The sequence below is a fragment of the Chiloscyllium punctatum genome, chromosome 12, assembly GCF_047496795.1.
Source record: "Chiloscyllium punctatum isolate Juve2018m chromosome 12, sChiPun1.3, whole genome shotgun sequence".
NCBI classification, from domain to species: Eukaryota; Metazoa; Chordata; class Chondrichthyes; order Orectolobiformes; family Hemiscylliidae; genus Chiloscyllium; species Chiloscyllium punctatum.
The window spans coordinates 42,834,270-42,856,375 of record NC_092750.1 but is presented as its reverse complement, the minus strand read 5'-3'; the positions used below and the strand labels follow the sequence as shown (position 1 = coordinate 42,856,375).

The window sequence follows — 22,106 nt, the reverse complement described above, 5'->3', positions numbered from 1 at the left end:
TCAGGAATGAGGAAGGTGTGCCAAGCGGGCTAAGATAAAAGGTAGGGAGGAGGGACTTGGGGGAGGGGCATTGGGAATGTGATAGGTGGAAGGAGGTTAAGGTGAGGGTGATAGGCCGGAGAGGGGGTGGGGGCGGAGAGGTCAGGAAGAAGATTGCAGATCAAGAAGGCGGTGCTGAGTCTGAGGGTTGGGACTGAGAAAAGGCAGAGTGGGAGGAGGAGTTAAAGTGTTCAGCCATGGGGCGGTTGGGTTGGTTGGTGCGGGTGTCCCAGAGGTGTTCTCTGAAACATTCCGCAAGTAGGCGGTCTGTCTCCCCAATGTAGAGGAGGCCACATCAGGTGCAGCGGATGCAGTAAATGATGTGTGTGGAGGTGCAGGTGAACTTGTGACAGATATGGAAGGATCCCTTGGGGCCTTGGAGGGAAGTGAGGGGGGAGGTTTTACATTTCTTGCGGTTGCAGGGGAAGGTGCCAGGAATGGAGGTTGGGTTGGTGGGGGGTGTGGACCTGATGAGGGAGTCGCGGAGGGAGTGGTCTTTCCAGAACGCTGATAAGGGAAGGGAGGGAAATATATTCTTGGTGGTGGGGTCTGTTTGGAGGTGGCGGAAATGACGAAGGATGATACGATGTATCTGGAGGTTGGTGGGGTGGTATGTGAGGACCAGTGGGGTTCTGTCCTGGTGGCGATTGGAGGGGCGGGGTTCAAGGGCGGAGGAGATGTGGTGGAGAGCATCGTCAACCATGTCTGAGGGGAAATTGCAGTCTTTGAAGAAGGAGGCCATCTGGGTTGTTCAGTATTGGAATTGGTCCTCCTGGGAGCAGATGCGGCGGAGGCAAAGGAATTGGGAATATGGGATGGCGTTTTTACAGGGGGCAGGGTGGGAGGAGGTGTAATCTAGATAGCTGTGGGAGTCTGCCGGTTTATAGTAAATGTCCATGTTGAGTCGGTCACCTGAGATAGAAATGGAGAGGTCTAGGAAGGGGAGGGAGGAGTCTTAGATGGTCCAGGTAAATTTGAGGTCGGGGTGGAAGGTGTTAGTAAAGTGGAGCACGAGGTAGCGCCGATAAGCCATCGATGTAGCAGAGGAAAAGGTGGGGATGGTGCCAGTGTAGCTGCGGAAGATGGACTGTTCCACATATCCGATGAAGAGGCAGGCATAGCTGGGGCCCATCCGGGTGCCCATGGCTACTCCTTTGGTTTGGAGGAGGTGGGAGGATTGGAAAGAAGTTGTTCAGACTGAGGACCAGTTCAGTCAGTTGAAGGAGGGTGTCAGTGGAAGGGTACTGGTTGGTTCAGCGAGAAAGGAAGAAGCAGAGGGCTTTGAGGCCTTCGTGATGGGGGATGGAGGTGTATAGGGACTGGATGCCCATGGTGAAGATAAGGCGTTTGGAGCCGGGGAAGCGAAAATCATGGAGGAGGTGGAGGGCGTGGGTGGTGTCCCGAACGTAGGCGTGGAGTTCTTGGACTAAGGGGGACAGGACCGTGTCGAGGTATGCAGAGTTGAGTTCGGTGGGGCAGGAGCAGGCTGAGACAATGGGTCTGCCGGGGCAGTCAGGTTTGTGGATTTTAGGCAGGAGGTAGAAACGAGCAATACGGGGTTGTGGGACTATGAGGTTGGAGGCAATGGATGGGAGATCCCCTGAGGTAATGAGGTTATGGATGGTCTGGGAGATGATAGTTTGGTGACCTTCTTCGCTGTCCACTACACCTCCAATTTTGGTGTCATCTGCTAACTTACAAACTATACCTCTTAAGCTCACATCCATATCATTTATGTAAATGATGAAAAGTAGAGGACCCAGCACCGATCCTTGTGGCACTCCACTGGTCACAGGCCTCCAGTCTGAAAAACAGCCCTCCACCACCACCCTCTGTCATCTACCTTTGAGCCAGTTCTGTATCCAAATGACCAGTTCTCCTTGTATTCCGTGAGATCTAACGTTGCTAACCAGTCTCCCATGGGGAACCTTGTCGAGCGCCTTACTGAAGTCCATGTAGATCACATCTACTGCTCTGTCCTCATCAATCCTCTTTGTTACTTCTTCAAAAAGCTCAATCAAGTTTGTGAGACATGATTTCCTATGCTCATAGCCATGTTGACTATCCCTAATCAGTCCTTGCCTTTCCAAATATATGTATATCCTGAGCCTCAGAATTCCCTCCAACAACTTGCCCACCACTGACGTCAGGCTCACTAGTCTATAGTTCCCTGGCTTGTCCTTACCACCCTTTTTAAACAGTGACACCACATTAGCCAACCTCCAGTCTTCTGGCACTTCACCTATGACTAGCGATGATACAAATATCTCAGTAAGAGGCCCAGCAATCACTTCCCTAGCTTTCCACAGAGTTCTAAGGAACACCTGATCAGGTCCTGGTGATTTATCCACCTTCATGCGTTTCAAGACATCCAGCACTCCTCTGTAATATGAACATTTTTCAAGATGTCACCATCTATTTCCCTACATTCTATATTTTCCATGTCCTTTTCCACAGTAAATACTGATGCAAAATACTCGTTTAGTATGTCCCCCATTTTCTGTGGCTCCACACAAAATCCGCCTTGCTGATCTTTTGAGGGGCCCTATTCTCTCCCCAGTTTTGTCCTTAATGAATTTGTAAAAACTCTTTGGATTCTCCTTAATTCTATTTGCCAAAGCTATCTCATGTCCCTTTTTTGCTCTCCTGATTTCCCTCTTAAGTGTACTCCTACTGCCTTTATACTCTTCTAAGGATTCACTCGATCTATCCTGTCTATATACCTGACATATGCTTCCTTTTTCTTAACCAAACCCTCAATTTCTTTAGTCATCCAGCATTCCCTATACCTACCAGCCTTCCCTTTCACCCTAACAGGAACACACTTTCTCTGGATTCTCGTTATCTCATTGTTGAAGGCTTCCAATTTTCCAGCCGTCCCTTTACCTGCGAACATCTGCCCCCAATCAGCTTTTGAAAGTTCTTTCCTAATATCATCAAAATTAGCCTTTCGCCAATTTAGAATTTCAACTTTTAGATCTGGTCGACCATTTTTCATCACTATTTTAAAACTGATAGAATTATGGTCACTGGCCCCAGAGTGTTCCTCCACTGACATCTCAGTCACCTGCCCTGCCTTATTTCCCAAGAGTAGGTCAAGTTTTGCACATTCTCTAGTAGGTACATCCACATACTGAATCAGAAATATTTCTTGTACACACTTAACAAATTCCTCTCCATCTAAACCCTTAACACTATGGTAGTCCCAGTCTGTGTTTGGAAAGTTAAAATCCCCTATCATAGCCACCCTAATTATTCTTAGAAATAGCTGAGATCTCCTTACAAGTTTGTTTCTCAATTTCCCTCTGACTATTAGGGGGTCTACAGTACAATCCCAATAAAGCGATCATCCCTTTCTTATTTCTCAGTTCCACCCAAATAACGTCCCTGGATGTTTTTCTGGAATATCCTCCCTCGGTATACCTGTAATGCTATCCCTTAACAAAAATACCATGCCCCCTCCTCTCTTGCCTCCCTTTCTGTCCTTGCTGTAGCATTCGTGTCCTGGAACATTAGGCTGCCAGTCCTGTCCATCTCCGAGCCACATTTCTGTAATTGCTATGATATACCAGTCCCATGTTCCTAACCATGCCCTGAGTTCATCTGCCTTCCCTATTAGGCCCTTTGCATTGAAATAAATGCTGTTTAATTTATTAGTCCTACCTTGTCCCTGCCTGTCCTGACTGTTTGACTCGCTTCTGTTCTCAACTGTACCAGTTTCAGATTGATCTCTTTCCTCACCATCTCCCTGGGTCCCAACCCCTGCACCTTACTAGTTTAAATCGTCCCGAGCAGCTCTAGCTAAATCTCCCTGCCCGTATGTTAGTCCCCTTCCAATTTAGGTGCAAACCGTCCTTCTTGTACAGGTCACTTCTACCCCAAAAGAGGTTCCAATGATCCAAAAATGTGAATCCTTCTCCCATACACCAGCTCCTCAGCCATGCATTCATCTGCTCTATCCTCCTATTCCTGCCCTCACTCGCTCGTAGCGCCGGGAGTAATCCAGATATTACTACTCTCGAGAATCTCCTTTTTAAATTCCTGCCTAACTCTCTGTAATCTCCTTTCAGAACCTCAACCTTTTCCCTTCCTATGTCGTTGGTTCCAATGTGGACAATGACCTCTTGCTGGCCCGTCTCCCCTTGAGAACATTCTGCACCCTCTCTGAGACATCCTTGATCCTGCTACCAGGGAAGCAACACACCATTCTGATTTTTTGCTGCTGGCCACAGAAACATCTGTCTGTACACGATAGGGATAAACCTACATAAACCAACTAGCATTGATATAGCTATGACAAAGGTACACTTGTCCAGTTGATCCCATAATGTTCTCACTAAATCTGGGGACTTGTGTCAAATTTGGTAGAGGTGCCCTACAAACCAATAAAGGCACAGCCTTTCATAATGTTACTCCTAGAACCAGTGTTGAAGATATTTTTACCACCATCCCTGGATTATGCCATGTGCAGCTGGTAGTACAGCATAGTGGCAGCATAGTGATAGAAAGTCAAGAGGGAGTGGCTGTGGAAATACCATTGGCATGTCACCTATGAAGTCTCAGGACACCAAGGGGAAGAAAGCCTCCTATGATTACCCCTTATAATTCGTGACTGATTAATCAATACTGCATGTTGAAGCCACTTGAATGAAGCACTGAGAATAGTAAGGGCACAAAAAGTATAGTAGATGGACATTTTAGTATCCTCAGGAGTGTAGGTTTTTGTTAGTTTGGTAATTGCACTAATGGTAAAACAGTGTTTACAAGGTTAACAATTCAAACTTCAATGTAATGCTTTCGAGGTCTGACAACTGATCCTAACCTGATGAACATAAATCCATCTGGAAAAATATATGTTATTGTCTGTTGCACTTTTTGATAATTTGTCACTGCACAGCCATCATTATTGGAATGTTCTTCTTCAATCTCTTTGTGTGTGATTAGTAAGTATTGGTCTGATCTGGTTTTTGTTACTTTACAATATAGCACTATGACTATAAGTAATTTTGCATGATATTGGCTAGTTGTATATTTTAGAAACATTTGCTGGTATCCGAATGTAATCTTTGCTGCATTGTGAACAGGTTTATTGCTACTTTTTTAAAGGAATATGGATGTAGAAGTCCTGTATGCTGCTGGGATTGATACATTTGGCATGCCTCATCTATTCATGAGTTGTTGAATATCCTGATTCATCCTGAACAGTACATTCACATGCTAGCTGTCTTATGCATTTGTATTTCTAAGTTTCATTTAATTCCTCATGCAGCGTTGGTAGTTCTTTACCAGTACTCATGGTATAATCTCTTTCTTTATCCTTTGGCTTTGAAGAAGAATGTCCTGTGTCAAGAGATCCTCAGATTTCATAGATAATTGTTTGCCAGGCAAGGTTGTTTGCACTTTGAGCGTAAGTTGCGCCAGAAATGGTGATCCTTACTCTATTAGTGTTTCATGAAATGCAGCAATGAGATACTAAGGTGACAATGTGATGAACGTCACTCCCCTTTATAGTGCATATCTTGAAATAGTTTGCCAATGTACTGTATTCTTTTTCAGATATTATCTGTTCTGGCATGGCAAACTGAAAATAGCACTCACCATATCAGCGTCACACTCTTATTGCTAAGCTGTCAAACAATGGAATCTAAGTAATCTATCATAATAATGTAATCTTTGCTGCATTGTGAACAGGTTTATTGCTACTTTTTTTAAGGAATAGATGGAACATTGTATGGATGTAGAAGTCCTGTATGCTGCTGGGATTGATACATTTGGCATGCCTCATACATTCATGAGTTGTTGAATATCCTGATTCATCCTGAACAGTACATTCACATGCTAGCTGTCTTGTGCATTCAGTATGCATTTGACACCTATTCTTCCCCGCTGTAACATGTAACATAACATCTTACTGTAATACATTGGTATTCATCGGGTTCATACTGACTTTGACTGAAGTGTAACAGATTAACCTTGAGAATAAAAGCAAAATGCTATGGAAACGAAAATAAGAACAGAAACTGCTGGGGAAACGCAGCAGGTCTAGCAATATTTGTGGAAATAGAAGCAGAGTTAATGTTTCAAATCCAAAATGACTTAGTCTGTATTCTAAAGATCAGTAGGATGGACTCAAAACATTGTTTTCCTCCACAGATATCACCAGATCTGCTGAGTTTCTCCAGTAATTTCTGTTTTTATTATTGACGATATCTTCAACGTTGTAGTGTAGAGTGTCAACACCTTGATCGAGAGGAGTACCTTGGTCTTTGTGTGAGTTTCATAAACTGCTTGACCTAAGGGGCAACTTTTTCATGCAGAGGGTGGTATGTGTATGGAATGAGCTGCCAGAGAAAGTGGTGGAGACTAGTACAATTACAACATTTAAAAAGTATTTGGATGGGTATATGAATAGGAAGGGTTTGGAGGGAAATGGGCCGGGTGCTGGCAGGTGGGACTAGATTGGGTTGAGATACCTGGTCGGCATGAACGGGTTGGACCGAAGGCTTTGTTTCCGAGCTGTATGATTAGTGTTTAATCATTCTAGTACCTGACTTACATTTCACATCAGAATTGCACTTTGCAGATTATTATCTGATTCAGTTGTGTCACATGATCCATCTGCTACTGTGGGTGTGGCTTGAATCTTCTAAATTATGACTAGATCAAGATCCGTGATTACTGATAGTCTAGCAATACTGGTCCATTTCTATCTCGCAGGTACCAGATTTCAAGAAAGTAAGATGACCCTGTATATTGGCACTGTAGTGTGATTCTGCCAATGCATGGAGTTGGTGATCCATTCTATGCTGTGAGATGGTTTTTTGTATTACCATGGAGTATATTGCTGTGATGCATGTTTTTCAGGATATATAGTGAAAATATTTTGACACCACTTCCAAATAAATCTTTCATGGATCTTTCTGAGCATCTGCAGAAAGACTAGGTATGTTAATTATGTGGTGCCTCTTTCAAGGGAAGAGACAAAACAAAACTGCAGATGGTTGAATACAAAGTAGACAGGCAGGAGGCTGGAAGAACACAGCAAGTCAGGCAGCATCAGGAGGTAGAGAAGTCGACGTTTCAGGTCTAAACCTTCTTCAGGATTGGTGGGGTGGGTGTAGGGGGAGCTGCAGATGAAGGGGGTGATTGGGGTAGGATGATGAAGTGGGGATAGGTGAAGACAGATACAGGGTATTACCTGGTTGGTTAATGGAAGGAATGAATCTGGTGGCAAGGAGCAGTGGAAGGGAGGAGGAGGGCTGAAAAGGGAGTCAGGTGAGTGGGAAGGGAGGTTATTTGAAATTGGCGAACTCAGTGTTGAGGCCTCTGGGCTATAGGCTGCTCAGGCAGAAGGTGAGGTGTTGTTCGTCCAATTTGCGGTTTGGTGGTTCCTTGTGGCAATGGAGGAGGCCAAGGATGGTCATGTCAGAAAGGGAGTGGGAAAAAGAAAGCAAGATTCTTGGAGGCTTTTTCCTATGGATCATCTATAGCTTGATCTATAAAATAGAACTGCATATGTTATTTGCACAGTTATCATTGAATGTGTAATCCATAATGAAAGTGTTTGCTGTCAATTTCTATTTCCAAGGTTTTTTTCAGAAGTAGAATGTATTGCACAAAGTTCATTTATTTGTTTTACTGGCTTTGTTTCTCTCATTTTAACTTGCATTTGTTTACTTTTATTTTCTTTTAATTTTCTCTTTGTTAACCTATTAATTATTGTTATCTATTAAACTGCTAATTCAAGAGAGAGTTTTATCATTTAAGCTTTGCAGGCTTGTAGTTGCATGTTTTTACCTAGAGATGGCATTTACACTGAATAAGGAATGATGATGTCACATGGGCTCTATTCTTTTCATGATCTGAAGAAAGACTGGTGGAATTGTCCAAAGTCTGAAAACGGGTAAGACTTTTTTAATGTAGAAAATGACTCTTAACGTTTTCTAATGGTGCATTTTCCTTTAGAAGGGCTTTGGAGCTATGGTTTTAGAACTATGTAACTACTGTATTTCTGGTGAATTGGATGAGTAGGCTCATTTTTTTTTCAAAAAAGACAGGAAGTATAATGCTGACTGAATAACCTTTAGTTTTGCTTGTATTTGTAATATCAACCTTTTTTTAAATTTTTAAGTAATGGGGCCAGTAATTTCTTAAATGTTGAAAGACATTAGATTTTCCAGCATAGAACATCCTAGATGGCCACCTCCTTCAAAGACCGCAATTTCCCCTGCCACATAGTCGACGATGCCCTCCAGCACATCTCCTCCACTTCCTGCACCTCAGCCCTTGAATGCCACCCCTCCAATTGCAACAAAGACAGAACCCCCGTGGTCCTCACCTACCACCCCACCCACTCTGGATCCGTTGCATCATCCGCCACCTACAAACAGACCCCACCACTAGGGATATATTTCTCTCCCCACCCCATCTGCGTTTAAGAGAGACCATTCCCTCTGTGACTCCCTTGTCAGATCCACGCCTCCTCTTGGCACCCTACTCTTGGCACCCTCCCCTGCCAACGCAACAAGTGCAAAACCTGCGCCCAGACCTCCCCCCTCACCTATGTCCAAGGCCGCAAAGGATTCTTCTACATCCGACAGACGTTTACCTGTATTTCCACACATGTTACCTACTATATCCATTGCACCCAATGTGGTCTCCTCTACATCGAGGAGACAGGATGCCAACTTGCAGATCATTTCAGAGAACATCTCTGGGACACCTTCATTAACTAACCCATCTACCCCATGGCTGAACTGTCCCTCCAACTCCACCCAGGACATGCAGGTCCTAGGCATGCTCCCTAACCACCCAGCACCTGAAGGAGGAACGCCTCATCTTCCACCTTGAGACCCTGCAACCACACGAGATCAATGTAGATTTCACCAGTTTCCTCATTTCCCCTCCCCCACCTTATCTCAGTCCCAAGCCTCCAATTCGATGCTGCCCTCTTGACCTGTTCATTTTTCTTCCCACCTATCTGCTCCACCCTCCTCTCCAACCTATCACCTCCCCCCGCCTCCAATCTTCATCTCGCTATCACATTCCTAGCAACCTTTCCCCAGCCCCATCCTACCCTAATTTATTTTTCAGCCCCTGTGGCCCACAAGTCTCATTCCTGATGAAGGACTTATGCCTGAAATGTTGATTTTCCTGTTCCTCAGTTGCTGCCTGACCTGCTGTGCTTTTCCAGCAGCACGCTTTCAACTCTGATCTCCAGCATCTGCAGTCCTCACTTTCTCCATAAAGAAATTAGCTCTGTCTTGGTGTATCTACAGATCAGTACAGCTGTATATACTCACAGAGACTGGTGTTGCTGGTTGTCCTTATTCTCTGACGTCCAGAGCTGTTGTCCAGTTGATTTTTCTAAATTACTTTTCTAAATGTCTGCCACCAAGCACTCTGAGTTTTTTTTTGGATAGTCTCCACTGCTAACAACTAATCTACCTGCCATAGCCATATCCATTTATGATAGTATTATTAGGAATGATTTTGGCCCGTCTTTATATTGAAGGCTCTCTGTCACGCTGTGTGGCACTATCAGTATGCACAATTGGATAGAATCAGAACTATTAGCTTAGGACTGGCATCAGCACCAGCAGAATTGTTTTCCTCCATAATTTGTAAACTCATGGCTCAGCATACCCTTCACTCCACCATTACCATGCAACCAACTGTGATTTCAAAAATGACTGGATGTTGAACTGAAGACATTTTCTCTAGAAATTGCCATAGCCCTTGATAAGCTGTTTTATTAGTTCTGCAATATTGGTATCAATCCAAAATGTGGAAGATTTGCATGTATGTCTGGTCCACAATACACTAGATAAATTCAAACTGAAAAATGATTATCCCATCCCACTTTCTACCATCTGCAAAGTGATGGAAGATTTCAATGTAAAATGCAGTCAAGTGGCGTTTGCTCACTAGTAACCTAATCAGCGATACTTTAGGTTCTGTCAATACCATTCAACTCTAGACTTCACTCCAACTTTAATCTAGTTGTAGACAAAAAAGCTGAATTCCTGACATCAGGGAACATTAATTGCATCTACTGTCATTTAGGCAGTATTTAATTATAGTGTCATCAATGAACCTGAATAAATTTGAAGTAAATTGGAGTCATTGAGAAAAATCTCCACACCTTGGAATCACAGCTCTTGATTAGATTAGATTACTTACAGCGTGGAAACAGGCCCTTCGGCCCAATAAGTCCACGCTGACCCGCCAAAGCGCAACCCACCCAGACCCATTCCCCTACATTTACCCCTGCACCTAACACTACGGGTAATTTAGCGTGGCCAATTCACCTAACCTGCACATTTTTGGACTGTGGGTGGAAACTGGAGCACCCGGAGGAAACCCACACGGTCGCCTGAGGTGGGAATTGAATCCGGGTCTCTGGCGCTGTGAGGCAACAGTGCTAACCACTGTGCCACCGTGCCGCCCACAAACCATAGCAAATAATTGTGGCAGTTGGAGACCAATGACCTCAGTCCCAAGACATCACCATGAGTGCCTCAGAGTAGTATCCTAGACCTATTCTTCCCTCCGTCATAAGGTCAGATATAGGGACATTTGTGATTTATGCAATATTCTGTCCCACTTGCAATGTCATAGAATCATAGATTACCTACAGTGCAGAAAGATGTGGTTTGACCCAATGACTCTGCACCAACCTCCAAAGACCATCTCACCCAGACCCAGACCCCCACCCCCCCCACCCCACCACCTCTGCCCCATAATCCTGCATGGGTTCTTTTTAGCATGGCCAATCCACCTCACCAGCACATCTTTGGACTGTGAAAGGAAAGAGTTGAAAAGTGTGGTGCTGAAAAAGCACAGCAGGCCAGGCAGCATCCGAGGAGCAGGAGAATTGACGTTCCGGACATAAGCAAACTAGAGCACCCAGAGGAAACTCATGCAGACATGGGGAGAATGTGCAAACTCCACAAAGACTGTCGCCCAAGGCTGGAATTGAACCCAGGACATCATTATATCCTTCTAATCAAAACAAAATATTTGTTCCAACTTTATGCGGATGATTTAGCTACTTATCCTCATGGGTATTATGATTAAATGATTTGTCATGCTGTGGATAAGCAGCACAACCTACAATTAATGTGGGGTGGTGGGCACGTGAATCCCACGTAACTGAAATACTTATCCAAGTTACTGTACATTCTCACCTAGTCGGTGATGGAAAGCTTAATTTCCATGTAATGTCCCTAGGCATTGGGACAGATTTGGATTTGGTATTTGTTTTACACCCACCCTTATTTGATGCTCCAGTGACCTGGCAGGTTAAGTTGGAAATACCCCTACTTGTACAGAGTCATAGAGATGTACAGCATGGAAACAGACCTTTTGGTCCAACCCGTCCATGCTGACCAGATATCCCAACCCAATCTAGTCCCATCTGCCAGCACTCAGCCCATATCCCTCCAAACCCATCCTATTCCTGTACCCATCCAAATGCCTCTTAAATGTTGCAATTGTACCAGCCTCCACCACATCCTCTGGCAGCTCATTCCATATACGTACCACCCTCTGTGTGAAAAAGTTGCCCCTTAGGTCTCTTTTATATCTTTCCCCTCTCACCCTAAACCTATGCCCTCTAGTTCTGGACTCTCCAATCCCAGGGAAAAGACTTTGTCTATTTATCCTATCCATGCCCCACATAATTTTGTAAACCTCTATAAGGTCACCCCTCAGCCTCCGACGCTCCAGGGAAACCAGCCCCAGCCTGTTCAGCCTCTCCCTGTAGCTCAGATCCTCCAACCCTGGCAACATCCTTGTAAATCTTTTCTGAACCCTTTAAAGTTTCACAACATCTTTCCGATAGGAAGGAGACCAGAATTGCACGCAATATTCCAACAGTGGCCTACCCAATGTCCTGTACAGCCGCAACATGACCTCCCAACTCCTGTACTCGATACTCTGACCAACAGAGGAAAGCATACCAAACACCGCCTTCACGATCCTATCTACCTGCAACTCCAATTTCAAAGAGCTATGAATCTGCACTCCAAGGTCTCTTTGTTCAGCAACACTCCCTAGGACCTTACCATTAAGTGTATAAGTCCTGCTAAGATTTGCTTTCCCAAAATGCATTACCTCGCATTTATCTGAATTAAACTCCATCTGCCACTTCTCAGCCCATTGGCCATCTGGTCAAGATCCTGTTGTAATCTGAGGTAACCCTCTTCACTGTCCACTACACCTCCAATTTTGGTGTCATCTGCAAACTTACTAACTGTACCTCTTATGCTCGCATCCAAATCATTTATGTAAATGACAAAAAGTAGAGGACCCAGCACCGATCCTTGTGGCACTCCACTGGTCACAGGCCTCCAGTCTGAAAAACAACCCTCCACCACCACCCTCTGTCTTCTACCTTTGTGCCAGTTCTGTATCCAAATGGCTAGTTCTCCCTGTATTCCATGAGATCTAACCTTGCTAACCAGTCTCACATGGGGAACCTTGTCGAACGCTTTACTGAAGTCCATATAGATCATCGAGGTAAAAACAATGACTGCAGATGCTGGAAACCAGATTCTGGATTAGTGGTGCTGGAAGAGCACAGCAGTTCAGGCAGCATCCAAATAGCTTCGAAATCGACGTTTCGGGCAAAAGACCTTCATCAGGAATAAAGGCAGTGAGCCTGCAGCGTGGAGAGATAAGCTAGAGGAGGGTGGGGGTGGGGAAAGAGTAGCATAGAGTACAATGGGTGAGTGGGGGAGGAGATGAAGGTGATAGGTCAAGGAGGAGAGGGTGGAGTGGATAGGTGGAAAAGAAGATAGGCAGGTCGGACAAGTCAAGGAGACAGTTACTGAGCTGGAAGTTTGAAACTAGGATGAGGTGGGGGGTAGGGGAAATGAGGAAGCTGTTGAAGTCCACATTGATGCCCTGGGGTTGAAGTGTTCTGAGGCGGAAGATGAGGCGTTCTTCCTCCAGGCGTCTGGTGGTGAGGAAGCGGCGGTGAAGGAGGCCCAGGACCTCCGTGTCCTCGGCAGAGTGGGAGGGGGAGTTGAAATGTTGTGCCATGGGGCGGTTTGGTTAATTGGTGCGGGGTCTCGGAGATGTTCCCTAAAGCGCTCTGCTAGGAGGCTCCCAGTCTCCCCAATGTAGAGGAGACCACATCGGGAGCAACGGATACAATAAATGATATTGGTGGATGTGCAGGTGAAACTTTGATGGATGTGGAAGGCTCCTTTAGGGCCTTGGATAGAGGTGAGGGAGGAGGTGTGGGCACAGGTTTTACAGTTCCTGCGGTGGCAGGGGAAAGTGCCAGAATGGGAGGGTGGGTCGTAGGGGGGTGTGGACCTGACCAGGTGGTCACGGAGGGAACGGTCTTTGCGGAAGGCGGAAAGGGGTGGGGAGGGAAATATATCCCTGGTGGTGGGGTCTTTTTGGAGGTGGCGGAAATGTCGGCGGATGATTTGGTTGATGCGAAGGTTTGTAGGGTGGAAGGTGAGCACCAGGGGCGTTCTGTCCTTGTTACAGTTAGAGGGATGGGGTCTGAGGGCGGAGTACATTTCTTTATTTTTAAATAAAAATTTCTTTATTTTTCTTTGAAGAATTGGTTAAGAAAACAACAGTATTCTGTTTTTCTTAAATACTTTGTCATGTTTTGAACAATATGTAGAGGCCCACATAATTTGTGCTGCTCCCAAATTGTGATAGTTGCATTCCATTTGGTTTAAAGCAGCATAAAGATTTGTATTTGTATTTGGAAGTAGTCAGTTACTATTTCCAGAGAAATCTAACATTTATATACTACTACAGTACCTTTTATACAGTATGTCTTTGCAGAAAGAATATATTCGCTTTCTGGTGGCACAATGGCTCAGTGGTCAGCACTGCAGCCTTACAGCGTTAGGGACCTGGGTTCAATTCCAGCCTTGGGCGACTGTCTGTGTGGAATTTGCACGTTCTCCCCATGTCTGAGTGGCTTACCTCCCACAAAGATCCAAAGATGTGCAGGTTAGGTGGATTGGCCATGCTAACTTGCCCGTAATGTCAGGTACGTTAGTCAGGGGGAGTGGGGGGGGTGGTGGTGGTTGCTCTTCAGACGATCAGTGTGGACTTGTTGGGCCAAATGGCCTGTTTCCACACTGTAGGGAATCTAATCTTTTTTATCTTAAACAAAAACAACTCTAAAACTGAACCACATGGAGAGTTACACAGTTTATCTCCTCTTCATGATATTGTATTTAGTATTGTAGTAGATCAGCAAAAATGCAGGAATTGCATTCATCTGCTGTGGAAATAAAAATTTGCCTGTAAGCAATATTGCTTGCAGGATGTATTACAACAATTAAAACCATATGTGGAGAACTGATCATTTTGAATTCAGGGCTGGTAAACTACGTACAGCTGTCAGGATTAAAGGTGCTCACGATTTAAATTTTGTATGCTTTATTTTTCATTTTTTTAAATACTAAACAGTAGTTGTGCTTTTAAACATATGAGAAACAATGATAATGGTGCTATTCCTTATTTTGGGAAACCATATAGCAAATATTATGAGGGATATTTGTGGTGTTCCTGATTGATTTATGCAAAGCAGGACCTCTTCCAGCAAAACCTTCCCTTAAAGCTGAAGGAATCTAATTTTGTAATAACCTAGCTCTGGCTGGAGAAGTGGGTTTGGCTTAGACTGCTGACTTTTGCCAATAGGCTGGAGGTTAGCTGGGTGTATCGACAAACATGAGTCAGTCTGCGAGAGTTCCCTAAAAAGTGACCTGACTGGCATTCTTTATTACACAGTCCTTGAATAGCTAAGCCACTGCAAATGGCAGTTCCACATTCAGTGTGAAAATGCTTCTCCACCTCTTGCTGAGTACCCCACAGGGCCTCGTCAAGCAGTTTCTATTTAATGTAGAAGCCAGACTTTCCTTATTAAAAGGACATTGAAAACCTTTCTTTGTTTCTGCTATGGTCTATGGTAGGTAGACACATAGACAATACTGGTTAAAGGTAAGTGTTTCAGTTTATTCAAAAAAATTTAGATCCTCTGTGTAAGAAACAACTGTATTGTTACCTCAAATGCTGAATTTCTCAGCTATAACACAGGGAGTTTTTTTGTTCTGAAATTATTTAATCCTAAATTATGTGGTGTTTAGAATGTAAAATGGAAGTTATTTTTTAAAAATCCTTTTGATGCTTTTTAATGTTACTGCTTCTGCGTGCCTTTTGATACATAGATTACTGCTGCTATAGAGTTATATTGTGGCAATTTTAGCATCACTTACAGTGCGTCTCTGTAACTAATTGGATCATGCCATGAAAGCTGATTGGCTTTTCATTAATTTTCAGAGTTATTGCAATATTGTATGTTAATTAGAAGTAGGTGCAGGCATCTAGTTTTTATATTCATTTCTAAGTTGCTTAGAAAAAATGAACAGATTTGACATACAGATGTGTAGCGTTTAGACACTACTAACCTTTTTTGTTTTTTGGGTCAACATGGATCTCCAATGGGAAGCTGAATCTGTGGGTGTCTGAGATTTGTTTAAGCTTCTGAGCAGAGCTGTGTGTGTCAATTCAGCTGTTGGTAGGATTTAAGAGGAATGACAGAATGCAAATGGTGAGCCTTCTGACATCTGGTTTTGCAGTGGGTTGAGGTTTTCTTAAATCAGTTTCACAAAATATCATATCTATTCTATTGCTAATGATCTTTTTAACTGTTCAATCTCTGCAATTTTCCACATTTTATAGTGACTGCTTCATGGGTGGTGTCAGCAGGGTCAAACTTTCGAAAGTTAACACTGAAAAAGGCAAGACCATTAGCACCAAATTGACATTTTTACTTTTTCTGTTAACTGAACTAATTAAAGTGCTTTAATGCTAACATTACTTGGATTGAATTTTTTTTTGCTTGTGTCTGCTTGTGAACAGAGATTTTCTGTCTGTCTAATAGAGTTTGGTAATGTATTAGTGGACTATTGTATTTTGTATATATAGCTAGTGAATGCTAGTACAGCAATAGATTTGCTGTGTAATGCTTACATAAATGCTTTACGTTTCATAAACCTGAACAGGAGTTCTAAATTGGCCATGGTTCACATTCACAGAATAGGTTGTTAGTCAATATATCTGAAGAATTTTTCATATAAGCAACAAGGATATTAACATATTGCTTCTGAATTATTTTGTTTGGTGGATAAAGTTTCAGTTTAGAAATTGATCAGTACCAAAAAGCTGTTAATTATGTTATTTTATAGTTTTCATTTATTCAAGGTTAGCATTCAGGGCTGCATTGCCATGATTTTAAGTTGTTCAAGAAGTCAGTATCATCAGGCTTGATTATGTCATCCAACTAGTAAATGGAACCAACAAAAACAAAGTAACAAAAACAAACATTAATGGAAATGAATAATCATATTTGTAGTGGATTTAATTAATAAGAATATTTCTGAAGCATAATTTGTTTTACCTTCAAATAGAATTTGTTAAATGTCTGAACTCACCCGAATCCTCTGACTTCAGAAATGTTATAATACTTCAGGTCTCTACAATAACTTATTTGTAGATCTGAATTGTTTGATGCTTCTCAGTGATTGAAATTGATAGTGGTTTAAAATGCTTTTACATCCAGTGAAAGATGAACTATTTTTAGTTTATGCTGTGTTCCTTTTAATAGCGCACAACATTTTTACAATACTCAATTGCTAATAAGTAGCGGGCCAGTGTTCTGGTTTTCTGACTGTGGGCTTAGAAGGCACTTGTCTTTGAAGTATGCAAGCGAGAACAGACTGTAGGACTCCTGAGACAATTAACTACAATCTAGATAATTCTAATTTCATCTTGACAGTCCGTATTTTTGTGTTTTTTATTAATTATTTCCTTTATAGATTTAGTTTACATTAATTTAAGGACAGCATGACTTTAGAGATTGTTGTAAATTATTCTATTTCTGTACACTTAAGTAATCTGCAGTCGAAAGGGTTTATTTTGTTAAGTAATTTGTTCTGGAATGTTTGACACCATAAATGGATATTAACATTAAAGGAGCATGACAACTACTAAAAGAAATGTTTACTGTAAGAAATAAGGCTTATTTTTCTGTTTTATGAAGCACTACAGATCTGCTTTTCAGTTTGTAAACATATTCATTAATTAATAATTAATTGCTTCACTAAAATCATTATCAATGTTTACACTAAAATGCGGGTGATAATATCTGAAAGACGATTGCTGCTAAGTATTGTAGTGTGTCAAGGAATGTCTTTCAAGCTGCTGTTGCTGCCTGATTTTGCTGACTGGTGAACTAAGTTGGATAATTTTGTGTTTGGCTTGATATTTTCATTTAACTATTACTAACAGCAGTTGCTTCAAGGAATGTGTTTTGATTTGTTTATGCTCCTTTTCAACGAGTTGTAATGAAAAAAATCCCAATTTCTTACTCTCATTTCCAAGTTTTAGTTAAATACCATGATCACAAAATCACAAGTAAGGAAAAGGAAGATAATTCTATTGAGTTTATTTTTAGAAAGAAAATGCTCATGCCATCTCTATAATCGAATTATTGTTTATATATTTAGTACAACGGGATCTTGATCAGATGGGCCAATGGAGCTGGGGAGTAGCAAATGGAGTTTAATATAAAACATGAGGTGCTGCATTTTGGAAAGGCAAATCAGAGCAGGACTTATACACTTAACGGTAAGGTCCTGGGATGTGTTGCTGGACAAAACAACCCTGGAGTGCAGGTTCATAGTTCCTTGAAATTGGAGTCACAAGTAGGTAGGATAGTGAAGAAGGCATTTGGTATGCTTTCCTTCATTGGATAGAGTATTGAGTATAGGAGTTGGGAGGTCATGTTGCGGCTGTACAGGACATTGGTTCGGCCACTTTTGAAATACTGCATGCTGTTCTGGTCATCATGCAATTGGAGGATGTTGTGAAACTTGAAAGGATTCAGAAAAGAATTACAATGAATTTGTCAGGGTTGGAGGATTTGAGCTACAGGGAGAGGCTGAATAGGCTAGGGCTGTTTCCTCTGGAATGTCGGAGGCTGAGGCATGACCTTGTACAGGCTTATGAAATCATGAGGAGCATGGATAGGGTAAATAAACAAGGTCTTTTCCCTGAGGTGGAGAGTCCAGACTAGAGGGCATAGATTTAGGGTGAGAGAGAAAAGATTTAAAAAGGACCTAAGAGGCAACTTTTTCACACAGAGGGTGGTGCTTGTATGGAATGAGCTGCCAGAGGAAGTGGTTGAGGTTGGCATAATTATAATATTTAACAGGCATCTGGATGGTTATATGAATAGGAAGGGTTGAGAGGGATATGAGCCAAGTGCTGGCAAATGAGATTAGATTGGGTTAGGGTATCTGGTCGGCATGGACGAGTTGAACTGAAGGGTCTGTTTCTGTGCTGTTCATCTCTATGACTCTCTGGCATTTTAATATTGATAGATTTAACAACAGTATAAAATCTGGGTTATGTACAAGATGTTTTGCTTACAAAATTCTAAAAATTTACTCCTTTGAAACAATGGTACTGATATTCTCAGTGAGGATGTTGGAGACCATAAAACCAGGAAGAGACTTGGGGAAGCTGTAGGAACCCTGCATGCTTCAGACTCCAGTACTGAGTTCAATAATTTTGTGGCCTGAACAACACTTATCATATCTTTACTCCAACCCCTGCACACCAGGCTCTGTCCTTGCATGGTTGCTTCCACAATCACCTATTGTAAGCTACTAATAGTCCCCATTAACAGCTATGATTCCCCTCGGCTGATTTTTACCAATTCCTTTGCTTGCCTAACTATTTTTCTCTCTCTCTCTGGGGTCCAACTCCACCTATCATTCATCATTCTCCCCCAAATCAGGTATTCAGCATATATGCCAACCTTTTCCTAGCTACAATCAGTTCTGATGAAGGGTCACTGGACCCGAAGCATTAACTCTGCTTTTTCTCCACACCAATTGCCAGATCTGCTGAGTTTGATATTTAGATAGATTGGATTTGGTGCGAATCAACAATGACTAACAAGAAATTAAGGCTTGGGTGGTGAGGAGAGGTTAGGCATGGTCATTGAATGAGGAGAAGCTGGAATCAATCGAGGCTATATTTGGCAAAAGGGAGGCATAGGTTTTTTTTGGTTAGCTGTTCCTATGGCCCTCAAGTTGATGTCTAAATATGTATATTGAGTTTTGTGGGGCTTAATCAAATAGGACATCCAATTTTACTGTTAAAGGCTAATTAAAATATGATAATGACAGATGTCCCACTTTTTTAGACAAGACACCTGCTCAATTTTGTTTTCTAATTTTGAACTCCTTGCTGTCCCACCCATCGTGAATAAACTTATTTCTGGGTTTATGTGTCTGTTATTTGATGATGGTATATATCCTTTTGTCTTCAAGAACTATCCATTCCCTCATAAGACCAAGATCATGTCATTAAAATAACTTATCTGTTGGTCCATTTTAGGAATTGCAGCAACTATACCTATTTCTATGCATTTTACACTTGGCATCACAAGGTAATCATATCCGTACTAGAGTCTACTCTGTAATTCTGTGACCCAGACTTGTAAGCCCATGTTTTGTATTTCATGAGTTGGATCTCAGAGCAAGAAATTCTTAAGATGTAGTCACCTGAAAGAACTGCAATTGATTGCGCTTTTGTTCAGTAAAAGTATTTATCTTTAATTGGCAGATATATGTAGTACCAAAGCGAAGTGAGGAAATAGATGTTACTTAACTACAAGTACACAGTATGCACACTGATCTTCATAGACATAGTATTTGTTACAAGTCTTGTACACTTATCTGATTTTCGCCCTTTGTTACATCACTGCCATTGACTGTCAGCACCAGACCCACCTTTCACCAGAGAACTACACACAAGTGCAATGGTATCTATAGTGAAAACATAAACTACTTGGTTTTCCAAGACCTGCATCACAATCCAATGACCATGATTGAAAGTAATTACTTGACTGCTAGAAATGCTTTAACAGGCATTTAAGAAGTACCATAGCCATAACATTGCAGCTAAAAGCTTGATTTTGAAATAATACAGGTCAAATGCCAAGTGTAGAATACCCAGTTAAATCTTTTTCTATACTCGTGGAAAGGGGCATCACTGGATGGGCCAGTATTTATTGCTCATCCTTGTTGCCCTTGAGAAGGTGTCAGTAAGCTGCCTTCTTATACCACAGCAGTCTGTGTGTTCCAGGTAGACCCACAATGCCGTTAGAGTGGAAATTCCAGGTTCAGACTCAGCAGCACTGAAGGAAAATAACATATTTTCAAGTCAGGATAGTGAATGCCTTGGAGGGGAACTTGCAGCTGGTGGTGTTCCCACGTATTTAGAGCCCTTGTCCTTCTAGGTGGAACTGGTTGTGGGTTTGGAAAGTGCTGTCTAAGGAGTCTTGGTGAATTTCTACAGTGCATCTTGTAGACAATACACACTGCTGCCGCTGATCGGCAGTGATGTAGGGAGTGGATGCTTGCAGATGTGGTTCCAATGTGGCTGCTTTATCCTGAATGGAGTCAAGCTCATTGAGTGTTGGTGGAGCTGCATCAAGCAAAGTAAATGGTCAAGTTAGATTTTGAACATGGACTGCATTAGAATCTCAATAGTTACACAGTAGCACTGAACGTTGTGCAATCATCAGCAAACAGCCAACATCCTCTCTTCTGGCCTTAAAATGGGGGTAAGGTCTTTGATGAAGGAGCTGAAGATGGTTGTGTCTAGGACACTACCCTGTGGAACTCTTGCAGAAATGTCCTGGAGCTGAGATGACTGAACTTCAACCACCACAATCATCTTCCTTTGTGCCAGGTATGACTCCAACTAGTAGAGAGATCCCCCAGCACCACAAAAAAAAATCCCATTGCTAAAGCTCCTCAAATGCGACTTGATGTCAAGAGCAGTCACTCTCACCTCATTTCTTGAATTTAGCTCTTTTTTCCATATTTGAACCAATGCTGTAATGAGGCCAGGAGCTGAGTGGTAAATCAAACTGGGCATCAATCAGCCAATCATTACTAAGTAACTGCGGCTTCATGTCAGTTAGGAGAAAGTGAGGACTGCAGATGCTGGAGATCAGAGCTTAAAAATGTGTTGCTGGAAAAGCGCAGCAGGTCAGGCAGCATCAAAGGAACAGGAGAATCGACGTTTTGGGCATAAGCCCTTCTTCAGGAATGAGGAGGGTGTGCCAAGCAGGCTAAGATAAAAGGTAGGGAGGAGGGACTTGGGGGAGGGGCGTTGGGAATGCGATAGGTGGAAGGAGGTTAAGGTTAGGGTGATAGGCTGGAGAGGGGGTGGGAGTGGAGAGGTCGGGAAGAAGATTGCAGGTCAAGAAGGCGGTGCTGAGTCTGAGGGTTGGGACTGAGAAAAGGTGGGGGGAGGGGAAATTAGAAAGCTGGAGAAATCTGCATTCGTCCCTTGTGGTTGGAGGGTTTCTGGACGGAAGATGAGGCGCTCTTCCTCCAGGCGTCGTGTTGCCATGGTCTGGTGATGGAGGAGGCCAAGGACCTGCATGTCCTTGGTGGAATGGGAGGAGGAGTTAAAGTGTTCAGCCACGGGGTGGTTGGGTTGGTTTCAGCCATGGGGCGGTTGGATTGGTTTCAGCCAAGGGGTGGTTGGGTCTGTTTCAGCCACGGGGCTGAACACTTTAACTCCCCCTCCCACTGTGCCAAGGACATGCAGGTCCTTGGCCTCCTCCATCGCCAGACCATGGCAACATGATGCCTGGGGGAAGAGCGCCTCATCTTCCGCCTAGGAACCCTCCAACCACAAGGGATGAATGCAGATTTCTCCAGCTTTCTCATTTTCCCTCCCCCCCACCTTTTCTTAGTCCCAACTCTTCAGACTCAGCACCACCGTCTTAACCTGCAATCTTCTTCCCAACCTCTCCGCCCCCACCCCCTCTCTGGCCTATCACCCTCACCTTAACCTCCTTCCACCTATCATATTCCCAGCACCCCTCCCCCAAGTCCCTTCTCCCTACCTTTTATCTTGGCCTGCTTGGCACACCCTCCTCATTCCTGAAGAAGAGCGTATGCCCAAAACATCGATTCTTCTGTTCCTTTGATGCT

General features: G+C 43.1%; 1 protein-coding gene across 5 annotated transcripts in view; it reads left to right on the top strand.

Annotated features, from left to right (window-relative positions):
* The window catches only part of prickle2b (prickle homolog 2b), a 286,023-nt gene that overhangs the window by 112,626 nt on the left and 151,291 nt on the right, over positions 1 to 22,106 (top strand). Inside the window, exon 1 of one of the 5 annotated variants that reach the window (XM_072582478.1) lies at positions 14,718 to 15,021. The exons of the other annotated variants lie outside the window; for them this stretch is intronic. The gene's annotated coding sequence lies outside the window, so the exon portion shown is untranslated. Of the gene's footprint in view, positions 1 to 14,717; positions 15,022 to 22,106 lie in introns of those variants that run through there. 5 annotated transcript variants of the gene reach the window in all.